The 14,273-nt window shown below is 40.8% G+C and overlaps 1 protein-coding gene across 1 annotated transcript in view; it reads right to left on the minus strand.

The window, feature by feature from the left end:
* Positions 1–14,273, minus strand: part of BCLAF1 (BCL2 associated transcription factor 1) — a 1,193,665-nt gene that overhangs the window by 1,134,958 nt on the left and 44,434 nt on the right. The window lies entirely within an intron of this gene.

The following is a 14,273-nucleotide window of genomic DNA, read 5'->3' on the forward strand; positions in this document are numbered from 1 at the left end:
AGCAGGAGTAACCCCTGAGCAACCGCGGGTTGTGGCCCAAAAACAAAAACAAACAAACAACAAAAAAAGTGTGGATGGTACCAGGAGCAAATAGTCGCTATGAACATTGAGTTGGAAATTAAAAAAAGATCAGACTTAAACACAAACCCCAATACCCAATCTACAACAAGTGGCATCTGTTACTCTAGCATTCCAGGGAGCAAAGTGAGGAGGTATGGGATGCATACTGGGAACAGGGGTAGAGGGAGGACAACACACTGGTTGGTAGGAATGGCCCTAATTCACTGTTACTATGTACCTCAAATATAATTGTGAAAGATTTGTAATTCATATTGGTCACAATAAAAATTATTAAAGCCGGGCGGTGGCGCAAGAGGTAAGGTGCCTGCCTTGCCTGCGCTAGCCTTGGACGGACCGCGGTTCGATCCCCCGGTGTCCCATATGGTCCCCCAAGCCAGGAGCAACTTCTGAGCGCATAGCCAGGAGTAACCCCTGAGCGTCAACGGGTGTGGCCCAAAAAAACCAAAAAAAAAAAAAAAAAAATTATTAAAAAAGAAAAATTAGAAAAAGAGTATTAGGAGAGAAAACTAACAAATGTTTACTTTAAAATTTCAGTTCCTTTCTCAAACTATAACAACGCACCGTTCAATGGCACGAAGCTTAACCTTATTCATATCCTTCAGAATGTCCAGCATATTTGGAACATCTTTGTTCTGGCTTTTGGAACAACTGTGATTGGTCTCACTGGCACTTGGGTGCTTTTCCTTCACTTCAGTTGCTGAAGTATCTGAGCCAAATGCATCATCAGAACTGGAATAGGAAGCCTGAAGAGAAGAAACCCAAGGGGGCAGTGGAGGAGGAGGAGGAGGAGGAGGAGGTGTAGAAGGAGGAGGAGACAGAAGAGGAAGTGACAGAGGAGGAGCAGGAACAGGAGCAGGAGAAGAGAACACTGAGCTTTGAGACAAATTTGGTGTGATACTCGGTGGAGCAGCCTCTGATGGTAGTGTCTGTCTCAAGTCATCAGGCCCATCATTCAAATCCAAGGAACCTAAAATGCAAAGTTCTCTGGTGAAAACCATGCAGAAATGTGGACACAGCACTAATTAGACTCACAACCGAAACGTTTTCTATAAAACTACTAAAATAAGGAAGAAAAAACATCTGCTTAGTTATATATATTGGTTTTTGGGTCACACCCGGCAGCGCTCAGGGGTTACTCCTGGCTCCATGCTCAGAAATCCCCTCTGGCAGGCACAGGGGACCATTAGGATGCCGGGATTCGGACCACTGTCCTTCTGCATGAAAGGCAAACGCCTTACCTCCATGCTATCTCTCCGGCCCTATATTTTTAAGAGTCAAGCCAAATAGCTAATCTGTTTTAAATCCAATATATATTATATTATACATTACATATGAATATAGGTGTAACTATAAATACAAAAATGAGGGGAAGTTTACTGGCAAATACAAGCTTAATCAAAATTTCTCTAAATTTTTGAAAAAGGATGGGCCAGAATAGTAGTAGCACAGCAGTAGGGCAATTGCCTTGCACATAGCTGACCCAGAACAGACAAGGGTTTGACCCCTGGTATCCCATATGGTCCTCCGAGCCAGGAAGGATTTCTAAGCGCAGAGTCAGGAGTAACCCCTGAGCGCTGCTAGGTGTAGGCCAAAAGGCCAAAAAATAAATCTGGAAAAGGAACACCATTATTCACCTAAACTTGGTGTATGTAAGTTTAGCAAAATATTAGACAACAAACATAGGAAGCCTCAAATCTAAATTCTTTCAAATTAATGCAATTTGACATTTAGATTTAAGTTTATTTGGAAAAGGAGTTTTGCTGTCTTTTTTAGTTGCTTTATTTAAGCACCGTGGTTATAAAATTGTGCATTGCTGTGTTTCAGTTATATAATGTACTCCTTCCTTTACCAGTACACACTTCCCGTTACTGATGTCTCCCTTTTCCCTCAAACCCTACACCCCCAACCCTGCCTTACTCTAAGGAAGGCAAATTGGCTCTGTATCTGTATTTCTGTATCACTGTCTCTCTTTTCCTTTGACACTGTGGTTTTCACATTGTTCATGGAGAAGTGCCTTGCCTATTAGTTTCTCCACTTTCAGTGCCTAATTCTGTCCAGTGATTAGTCCCAATTATCATCAACGTAGCATTTACTTCCTCTACTCTACCTACACTTATGCTCATTGTGGTGCAATTTCTACCCTGTGGGCTGGACCTCATGACCTTTGTCGCTATTGTCTCTGGATATTATTACCAAACTATGTCTTGTTTTTCTTATGTCCCATAAATGAGTGTGATTCTTCTATGTCTATTTCCGTCTGGCTCATTTCACTCTGCTAGCATATTAGTCTCCACATCCATTCATATATAAGCAAATTTCATATATTCATTTGTTTTCTAATAGCTACATAATATTCCACTGTGTAGATGTACCACTTTACTTTAGCCACACATCTGTTGTCGGGCACCTATGTTGCTTCCTGATTCTGGTTACTGTAAAATAGTGCAATGATGAACATAGCAGTGCAGAGGGCATTTTTGTATGTTGTTTTTGAGGTCCTGGATTATATCCCTAGGAGTGGTATTGCTGGATCATATGGAAGCTCAATTTCCAATTTTTTGAGGAATCTCCAAATCTTTTTTCCAGAAAACTGAACTAGATGGTATTTCCTCCATCAGTGAATGAGAGTTCCTTTCTCCCCCAAATCTCCACCAGCACTGATTGTTCTTGTTCTTTGTGATGAATGTCAGTCTCTGTAGCATATGATAGTACTTCATTATTGTTTAGATTTGCATCTCCCTGATGACTAGTGATGTGGAACATTTTTCATGAGCCTTTTCACTATCTGTATTTCTTCTTTGAGGAAATATCTTCATTTCTTCTCCCCATTTTTAATAAGGTTAGTTTTTTTTTCTTTTAACATTCAATCAGGGCCTTGTATACCTTAGATATTAAACTCTTATCTATTGGTTATTGGGTGAAATGTTTCTCCCATTCTGTGGATAGCCTTTGTAGCCTTTTTTTTTTTAATTTTTTTATTTTAATTATGACAACAATCCTGGCAAATAGGATTCAATGCCTCGTTAAGAAGATCATCCACTACGATCAAGTAGGTTTCATCCCAGGAATGCAAGGCTGGTTTAACATCCGTAAATCTATCAACATAATACACAACATCAATAACAAGAAAAATAAAAACCACATGATCATATCAATAGATGCAGAGAAAGCATTTGATAAGGTCCAACACCCATTCTTGATCAAAACTCTCAGCAAGATGGGAATGGAGGGAACCTTTCTCAATATAGTGAAGGCCATCTACCACAAGCCAGTGGCAAATATTATCCTCAATGGAGAAAAACTGAAAGCCTTCCCTCTAAATTCTGGCACAAGACAAGGCTGTCCTCTCTCACCACTCCTATTCAACATAGCACTGGAAGTACTTGCTATAGCGATTAGGCAAGAAAAGGATATCAAAGGAATCCAGATAGGAAAGGAAGAAGTCAAGCTCTCACTGTTTGCAGATGACATGATACTCTACTTAGAAAACCCTAAAGACTCTATCAAAAAGCTTCTAGAAACAATAGACTCATATAGCAAGGTGGCAGGCTACAAAATTTTTTTTTTTTTTTTTTTTTTTTTTGGTTTTTGGGCCACACCCGGTGACGCTCAGGGGTTACTCCTGGCTATGTGCTCAGAAGTCGCTCCTGGCTTGGGGGAGCATATGGGACACCGGGGGATCGAACCGCAGTCCGTCCGAGGCTAGCGCAGGCAAGGCAGGCACCTTACCTTTAGCGCCACCGCCCGGCCCCCAGGCTACAAAATTAACACACAAAAATCAATGGCCTTTCTATATACCAATAGTAATAAGGATGAAATGGACATTAAGAAAACAACCCCATTCACAATAGTCCCACACAAACTCAAATATCTTGGAATCAACTTGACTAAATATGTGAAGGACCTATACAAAGAAAACTATAAAACTCTGCTCCAAGAAATAAGAGAGGACACACGGAAATGGAAACACATACCCTGCTCATGGATTGGCAGGATTAACATCATCAAAATGTCAATACTCCCCAAGGCATTATACAGATTTAATGCAATCCCTCTAAAGATACCCATGACATTCTTCAAAGAAGTGGATCAGACACTTTTGAAATTCATTTGGAACAATAAACACCCTCGAATAGCTAAAGCAATCATTGGGAAAAAGAATATGGGAGGAATTACTTTTCCCAACTTTAAACTGTACTACAAAGCAACAGTTATCAAAACAGCATGGTATTGGAATAAGGATAGGTCCTCAGATCAGTGGAATAGGCTTGAATACTCAGAAAATGTTCCCCAGAGATACAACCATCTAATTTTTGATAAAGGAGCAGGAAATCCTAAATGGAGCAGGGAAAGCCTCTTCAACAAGTGGTGTTGGCACAATTGGATAGCCACTTGCAAAAAATTAAACTTAGACCCCCAGCTAACATCATGTACAAAGGTAAAATCCAAATGGATTAAAGACCTCGATATCAGCCCCAAAACCATAAGATATATAGAACAGCACATAGGCAAAACACTACAGGACATTACAGGCATCTTCAAGGAGGAAACTGCACTCTCCAAGCAAGTGAAAGCAGAGATTAACAGATGGGAATATATTAAGCTGAGAAGCTTCTGCACCTCAAAGGAAATAGTGCCCAGGATACAAGAGCCACCCACTGAGTGGGAGAAACTATTCACCCAATACCCATCAGATAAGGGGCTAATCTCCAAAATATACAAGGCACTGACAGAACTTTACAAGAAAAAAAACATCTAACCCCATCAAAAAATGGGGAGAAGAAATGAACAGACACTTTGACAAAGAAGAAATATGCATGGCCAAAAGACACATGAAAAAATGTTCCACATCACTAATCATCAGGGAGATGCAAATCAAAACAACGATGAGATACCACCTCACACCCCAGAGAATGGCACACATCACAAAGAATGAGAATAAACAGTGTTGGCGGGGATGTGGAGAGAAAGGAACTCTTATCCACTGCTGGTGGGAATGCTGTCTAGTTCAACCTTTATGGAAAGCGATATGGAGATTCCTCCAAAAACTGGAAATCGAGCTCCCATACGATCCAGCTATACCACTCCTAGGAATATACCCTAGGAACACAAAAATACAATACAAAAACCCCTTCCTTACACCTATATTCATTGCAGCTCTATTTACCATAGCAAGACTCTGGAAACAACCAAGATGCCCTTCAACAGACGAATGGCTAAAGAAACTGTGGTACATATACACAATGGAATATTATGCAGCTGTCAGGAGAGATGAAGTCATGAAATTTTCCTATACATGGATGTACACGGAATCTATTATGCTGAGTGAAATAAGTCAGAGAGAGAGAGAAAAACGCAGAATGGTCTCACTCATCTATGGGTTTTAAGAAAAATGAAAGACACCCTTGTAATAATAATTTTCAGACACAAAAGAGAAAAGAGCTGGAAGTTTCAGCTCACCTCAGGAAGCTCACCACAAAGAGTGATGAGTTTAGTTAGAGAAATAACTACATTTTGAACTGTCCTAATATTGAGAATGTATGAGGGAAATATAGAGCCTGTTTAGGGTACAGGCGGGGGTTGGGTGGGGAGGAGGGAGATTTGGGACTTGGGTGATGGGAATGTTGCACTGGTGATGGGTGGTGTTCCTTTTATGACTGAAACCCAAACACAATCATGTATGTAATCAAGGTGTTTAAATAAAAAAAAATTAAAAAAAAATCAAAAAAAAAAAAAAAAGAAAAAGAAAAATGAAAGACATTCTTGCAATAATAATTTTCAGACACAAAAGAGAGAAGGTCTGGAATTTACAGCTCACCTCATGAATCTCACCGCAAACAGGAATGAGTTTAGTTAGAGAAATAACTATCCTAATAATGAGACTATACTAATAATGAGAATGTATGAGGGAAATAGAAAGCCTGTCTAGAGTACAGGCGGGGGTTGGGTGGGGAGGAGGGAGATTTGGGACATTGGTGATGGGAATGTTGCACTGGTGATGGATGGTGTTCTTTACATGACTGAAACCCAAACACAAGCATGTATGTAATAAAGTTGGTTAAATAAAAAAAAATTATGACAACAAAGATGCAAAGAAAGAGGACAGGGTAAAGTTACAGTGGAAGCCCAATCACCCATAAACAGAATTCTCGGTAGTCCCATCGATGATATCCCAGCCTTGAACTTTCAGCCAAAGAACATTAAGAAAACAAAACTGAACCCATGTACAATACAATTACTTTGTCCCTCAAATCCCCAGTTGTAGTACATACTATTTCTTAGCAGCACACAATATAATCTAAAGACATTAGACTTATGTAACTCCTTAAACATTGAGGGCAAAGTACATTTCTCTAGTTCCATGCACATGCTTATTAGTTTAAGTTAACCTCAAAAGTTTTAGTGGGTTGTTTTTCTTAAGGATTGGAGTCAAGGGAACATAGTAAAAAACGGTATTAAAGTGGCATTTGTTTGCATAGGCCCACCAAAACATAAGGGACATGGAAAGACAAATTATGGTCTAAATACAAGGAGACCCTACCCTGAAGTTTCCTGGCACAGGACTGACTCTAGGCTCCAGGCAAACTAGTTTGTCCAATTCAAGTCATCGTCTGTAGTGGCAATACACCTCCATTCCTCACATAGTCTCTGTTGTTGGTATCATGCTTCTGTATTAAAGATCATGGAGTCTGCATATCCCATATTGCAGTCAGGATGGTGCAGAGCATTCTCTCGTTTCACCTCACACTTAAGGGGCACTACAGAGAACCATGTCCTGTAGAGCAGGTCATTGTTGTTGTCAAGTCTTCTCAGTGTAAACGGAAGTCTCTTTTAGGAGGTCGATGTCAGACCCTTGGTAGAGTCTTTCCTGGTAGAGGACTGCTTCCAGCTGTTGCTATAAAAGACCTTGGATGTTTCATAAATAGCTTGCCTGGTTCCGGCATGAATGGAGGATGCCCATTCTTCTGAGGCCTGTGCCAGGTCATTATATCAATGTTCGGGGTGTAGGGTACATTGTACTGAGATTTATTAGATAAGAAATTATCTGTATGTATGGTGTTTTCCCATTTTAATGTGTCTATGCAAACAAGGATCAATGCCATGAATTGGTGCATCTGGAGGCAATAGGAGCAAGACCAGCAATTTCCATGAAATAGTTCAATCATAGGCATCAAACTGAGGGACAGTTCCAACAACAATCCTTACTTAACAGCTTACAAAGAAAAGACAAGATGAAAAGTGGATAGAAACATCATGGTAGAAGAATATATAGAGAGTTACATCAGTTAAAGAAAATACCTATAAAATATTCAAAAGATATATGTGTTCAATTTGTGTCCTTCTAAATAGTTCTGGGTTTTGTTAGATCTACTGTATGTCTTAGGTCAGAGATTCGAACTATGTGTTACTGAAGTTAAGAAGGGTAAATCTGGGGTACTGATGGTTGGGAAAAGCATATGTTCTCCCGCGCGGTTTGCAAAATGTAGACTGTATGAAATTGCCAGTGACAGCCTGAGTATAGCTGAGCAGCTATCTGCCACCCACCAGATCAAACTCCACCCCCTAAGCCCCACCCTAGGCCAGTGTGTCCTGGAGTGGGGAAAACCAGGGTGCCCCGTCATCTCCTTCCAGGAATCCCACCTGGAGATCCGGAGGAATGGGGGAGAGGGGGGTCAGCTGACCCAGGTCCGAGCCCCCCCTACCCTATGGCCGGGTTAGCAGGCCGCTGGGCACATGCGGAGGTCCTGCCAGCTGCCCACACCGTGCCGGCTAAAAATCCTGCTCCAGGAAGGGAGAGAGACCCTCCCCAGCCCGAAGACAGGGAATTTAAGCCCCACCCTAGGCCAGTGTCCCGGCCCGCCTGGAGTGGGGAAAAACCCAGGGGTGCCCCGTCATCTCCTTCCAGGAACCCACCTGGAGACCGGAGGAATGGGGGAGGGGGGGTCGGCTGACCCAGGTCCGAGCCCCCCTACCCTATGGCCGGGTAGCAGGCCGCTGGCACATAATGCGGAGGCCTGCCAGCTGCCCACCCGTGCTGGGCTTAAAAAACAGCCTTTGTATCCTAATCACTATTCCTACTGTGAAATCGAAGATTTCACTGATACCAGATTTCACTGGTTCAGAAGATTCTCAGTTAAATGTAGTCCTATTTGTTTATCTTCGCTTCCACTTGGTTGGCCAGTGGTGTTTCATCCTTGAAGATGCCTTTAGCTTCAATGTCATGGAGTATTCTACTACGTTTTCCTCTATATGTCTTAATTTCAGGTCTGATATCAAGGTCTTTTAATTCATTGTGCCTTTGTGCATGGTGTTTAAAAAAGGTCAGAGTTCAGGTTTGCTGCATACAATTAACCAGTTTTCCTCAGCGCCACTTTTGAAGAGACTTTCCTTTCTCCACTTTGTTGCACCTTTATCAAAAGTAATTGATCATAAATCTCTATGGATCCATCTTCAGATATTCAAGTCTATTCCACTGATCTAAGGAGCCATCTTTATTCTAATACCATGCTGTTTTAATGACTACAGGTTTATATAACAATTTAAAGTTGGGGGAAATGATTCCTCCTTTTTATTATCTTATTTTTTTACTAAGGATTGCCTTAGCTTTTCACGGATGTTTATTTCCCCATATGAACTTCAGAAGAGTATGATCCACTTCTTTGAATAAGTCATGAGTATTCTTAGAGGAATTAATGCTTTGGGAAGTACAGCCATTTTAATTATGTTAATCCTCCTAATCCATTAGCAGGGTATATGTATCCATTTCCTTGTGCCCTTTTATTTCTTGAAGCAGTGTTTCACAGTTTTCCTTAGATCTTTTTTTTTTTAACTTTTTTTTTTTTTTTGGTTTTTGGGTCACACCTGGCAGTGCTCAGGGGTTTCTCCTGGCTCCACACTCAGAAATCGCCCCTGGCAGGCATGGGGGACCATATGGGATGCCGGGATTTGAACCAATGACCTTCTGCATGAAAGGCAAAAGCCCCACCTCCATGCTATCTCTCCGGCCCCAGATCTTTCATTTCTTTAGTTGACTCCAAGGTATTTGATTTTTCTGAAGTACAATTGTGACTAGAATTGTTTTTTAACGTCTCTTTCTTCTCTTCAATTATCTGTGTATATAAAAGCCATGGATTTTTGTGTGTTAACTTTGTAGCCTGCCAACCACTTTACTATAAAAGTCTTTTGTTTCTAGAAGCACTTTGGTAGAGTCTTTAGGAATTTCTAAATACAGTATTATGCTACTACAAACAACAAGAGCTTCTTAATATCCCCTCTGTGGATGCTTTTAATGTCTTTTTTTTTTTTTTTTTTTTTTTTGGAGGGGCCACACCTGATGACACTCAGGGATTATTCCTGGCTAAACGCTCAGAAATCTCTCCTGGCTTGGGGGACCACATGGGACAAAAGGAATCGAACTCAGGTCCGTCCTATGTCAGCTGAATGAAAGGCAAATGCCCTCCCACTGCGCTATGGCTCCTGTCCCTAATATCTTTTTCTTGCCTAATTGTTATGCCAGTACTATATTGAATACAAGTGATCAGAGGTGGCAAACTTGCCTTGCTTGTACCAGATCTTTGTGGAAAGGCTTTCAGTTTTACCCCATTGGGCAAAAGGTTCGTGATAAATGGCTTTGACAATATTGAGTAAAGTTCCTTTAATTCCAAACTTATTAGTTTTATCATGAATGAGAGCTAGCCTTGTTAAATGCTTTCTCAATGTCTATTAGTATGGTCAAATGGTTTCTGGTTTTCTTTTATTGATATGGTATATTATTTGATTTGCATATGTTACACCATTTTTCCTTCCCCCTGGAATGAATCCTGCTTGGTCATGGTGTAGAAACTTCTTGATGAGACTGGTGGATTCTGTTTGCCAGTATTTGTTGAGGAGCTCTGCATTTGTGTTCATTGAGGATATTGTCTATAATTCTTTTGTTTGTTTTGTACCATCTTTGCCTGCTTTTGGTAGCAGGGTGATGTTGGATTCATAGAAACTATTTCTATTTCTTCCATTTCTTCAAAAGCCTGAAAAGGATTGGCAGTATATCCTCTTGAAAAGTTTCAAAGAATTCACTAGTAAATCCATCTGGGCCTGGGCTTTTGTTTTTGGGAAGACTTTTGATTACCATTTTGATTTCCTCAATAGTAATAGAATTGTCCAGACATTCCAGGTATTCTGGTTCAAATGTGGAAGATTATAATAGTCCAAGAATTTATCCATTTCTTCCAGGTTCTTTTGTTTTGTTGCATAAATATTCTCAAAGGAGTCTCTGATTACCCTTTGAATTTCTGTAGCAGCTGTAGTAATCTCATCCTTTTCATTTCTGATTTTGCTTATGAAGCTTTTCTCTCTCCTTTGTGATTCTTGCTCATGCTTTATTGGTCTTTCCCCCCCCCCCCCCCCCCGCAAAAAACCAACTATTGCTTTCATTGATGTTTTGGGATTTTTTTTTTTTTTTTTTTTTTTGGTTTCCACTCATTAATTTCTGGTCTGAGCTTTGTTATTTCCTTCCATCTGCCTATGTTGGGTTTATTTTGTTGATCATGTTTCAATTTTAAAGCTGTTCCATTAGGTTTTCATATAGGCTCATTCTTCCATCCTGATGAATGCTTGCAAAGCTTTAGATTTTCCTCTTAATACCTACCACTTTTGTTGTGTCCCACGGTTTCTAATAATCCATGTCTTCATTCTCATTTGTTTCCAAAAACCTTTTTGATTTCAGCTTTAACCCACTGGCAGTTCAGTAATGAGCTGTTTATTTTCTAGGTCTTAATGCTCATTATCTGTGTGTTTGTAATTCACTTCTAATTTCAGTGCATGATGATCTGAGGAGATAATTGATATACTTTCTATCCGCTTGATTTTATGAAGGTATTTTTATAGCCCAGCATGTGTTCTATCTTGGAGAATGTCTCATGTGCATTGGAGAAGAATGTGTCCAGTTTTCTGGGGATGAAGAGCTCTCTCTCTCTCTCTCCCCACCCTACACACACACACACACACACACACACACACACACACAGCCTCTCTGTTCCATTTCTTCCTTCAGAACCAATATATCTTTGTTAAGTTTTAGGCTGGTTGACCTATTAAGGGGTCACAAGGCAGTGCTGAAATCTCCCACTATTCTTGTGTTGCTACTGATATCTTTCTTCAAGTTTATCAGTTGTTTTGGGTATTTTTCTAGCCCATCATTGGGTACATATGTTTAGAAAAGAGATTTCTTCTTGTTGTAGACATCCCTTAATTAGTGAGAAATACTATTCTCTGTCTCAGTACTTTTTAGCCTAAAGACTGTGTCATTTGGGGCCGGGCGGTGGCGCTAAAGGTAAGGTGCGCCTGCCTTGCCTGCGCTAGCCTTGGACGGACCACGGTTCGATCCCCCGGCGTCCCATATGGTCCCCCAAGCCAGGAGCAACTTCTGAGCGCATAGCCAGGAGTAACCCCTGAGCGTTACCGGGTGTGGCCCAAAAAGCAAAAAAAAAAAAAAAGACTGTGTCATTTGATATTAGTATGGCCATCACAGCCTTTTTGGTTTTTTTTCTTGGTTTGTGGCTTTTGGGCCATACCCAACTCCTAGCTATTCGCTCAGAAATTCACTCCTGACTCAGAGGACCATATGGGACACCAAGGAATTGAACCACAGTTCGTACTAAGTTAGCGCATGCAAGGCAACTGCCCTACAGCTTAAGCCACAGCTCTGGTCCTGGCCACCCCAACCTTTTTAAGGGAGTTATTTGCTTGAATAATTGTTCTTCAGCTTTTGACTTTGAGTTAGTGTTTGTTCTGACTATTCAGATGTGTTTTTTGTAGGAAGCAAAATGTTAGATGAAGGACTGAACATTTTGTTCCATTTTGCCATTCTGTTCTCTTATCTGTTGCTTTTAGTCCGTTCACATTGAGATATAATTGTCATGGCATTAGAAGTCATCATTTTGTGAGAGTTTGCTTGGTTTTTTTTTTGGTCTACCTTGCCTTAAAGTAGACCCTTCAGCTCTTCTTTTAAGATTGGTTTTCAGTCTGTAAAGTTTCTGAACTGTTGTTTATCCATAAATCTATGTATCTTTCCCTCAAACCTGAATATAAGATTGGCTGTATGAAGCATTCATTTAATTGACTTTTATTACTATAGCCTACCACTGTCCTTATGACTTGAAGGTTGTTTGTGATAAAACCACTGTAAATCTTAAGGATTCTCCTTTGAATACAATTTCCCTTTTTGATCTTGTTGCCTTCAGTATTCTATCCTTATCTGTGAGATTCATCATTATAACTAGATGTGCCTTAGGTGATTTTCTTTTGATCTCTTTTAGCTGTTATTCTTTGGGCATCCAGGATGTGGTTGCATGCACTCTTCATCTCTGGGAACTTCTCTGCACTGATGTCCTTGACTGTTGATTTTTCATGGGGGGTTTCTTCCTGCATCTCTGAGATTCCAGTAATTCTTATGTTGTTTCTCTTACATTTATCTCAGACTTCTCTTTTCATCTGTTCACATTCTTTGAGGATTTTTCTGTCATCTGATCATGGGGGGTAGGGAGGTCACATCCAGAGGCGCTCAGGGGTTACTCCTGGCTCTGCACTCAGAAATCACTCCTGGCAGGCTCAGGGGACCATATGGGATGCCAGGAATCAAACCAGTGTCCGTCTTGGGTTGGCTGCAGGCAAGGCACACGCTCTACCACTGTGCTATCTCTCCAGTCCCATCCAGTCATTTTTAAGGCTTTTTTCTAACCTCTTCTTGTTGTATGGAGCTGTTATAAAACTCATATTCCAGCTCTGTGATTCTGTCCTTGGCAACCGTTACTTTACTGGTGAGGCCTTCCAGTGTTTTTATTTTGTCTACGTGTTTTTCAGCCCTGTTATCATAGTTTGCATTTTTCTCATTTCTACTCTCATATCTTCTTGAGTCTTGGTTGTGGTTCCTTGCATTTGTTCTCTGAGTATTCTCTGAGTTCCTTGAGCATTCTCCATATTTCTTCTCTAAAATCCTTATCTGAGAAGCTAGGTAGGTGTATGGTACTTGTCACATCATCAGTACACTCATCAGTCCTATTTTCTTTTTCTAAGCTTGGTGTTGTTTCCCCATTGTCATGATTGCATGACTATGTTCACTGACTAGAAGTGTGCGACAGTGGTGTGAAGCAAAGCAGCCAACTCCTTTGGCTCTGTACCTCTGGTTGGGCTAGCCCACCTGTCAGCAACAGGGTGTTGGATGCCAGGAGCTGAGGCTTCTCCCCAGCCTTCTCCTTCAGGGTCTTGGTTTTTTTCTTAACACAAATTATCTTCAAGGCTGGAGAGATGGAGGTGGAGCACTTTTCTGGCCTGTATTAAAGCCCAGAATTGAGCCCCAGAATCAAATGCTTCTTGCCCCCAACACTGCTGTCTTAACCTACCCTCCACAAAAATCACCTTCCATACCACACCTAGTCATCTTTAAACCAAAATCCTCCCCTCACCACAAATGTCTTTTCTAAGTAAACTATATTAACAGCAGATAGTTCACCATCCTGCTGTATTTAAAGTTATTCACAAAATACATTCACAGTAAATATTCTTATCCAGATATGCACTGATATGTACTGATGTACTAAACATCACCCCCACTGAACTGAAACTCCAGAGAACTGCTTACCCACACATGGGGTGGGTTTCCATTCTGACAGGCTTACAATGGCAGCAATCTGAGAGCGGAGAAAAGTCAGCTCTTCTTCAAGGGCAGCTATTTTTTTAATTGCAGAATCACTTGCAGGCTGACTCTTTGCCATTAGATTGTTATGTCTTAGATCCAGTGGCACTGGTTCCCAAACTACTTGTGAAGGATGGACATATTTCATTTTCTTCTCTTCATTTTTCCATCTATAATTTCTGGGCATAAGAAAGAAGGTGAGAAAGAGGAGGAGGTTAGGAGTAAGGAGATAAGTTTCTAAAGAATAAATATTTGGGCCCAGAGAGATAGCACAGCGGCGTTTGCCTTGCAAGCAGCCAGTCCAGGACCAAAGGTGGTTGGTTCAAATCCCGGTGTCCCATCTGGTCCCCCGTGCCTGCCAGGAGCTATTTCTGAGCAGACAGCCAGGAGTAACCCCTGAGCACCGCTGGGTGTGACCCAAAAACCAAAATAAAAAAAAAAAAAAAAAGAATAAATATTTTAGCCAAAGACATCAAAATATTTTAGTCCATGATTGTGTCTA

The sequence above is a fragment of the Suncus etruscus genome, chromosome 15 (genome assembly GCF_024139225.1).
Source record: "Suncus etruscus isolate mSunEtr1 chromosome 15, mSunEtr1.pri.cur, whole genome shotgun sequence".
In the NCBI taxonomy this organism is placed as follows: domain Eukaryota; kingdom Metazoa; phylum Chordata; class Mammalia; order Eulipotyphla; family Soricidae; genus Suncus; species Suncus etruscus.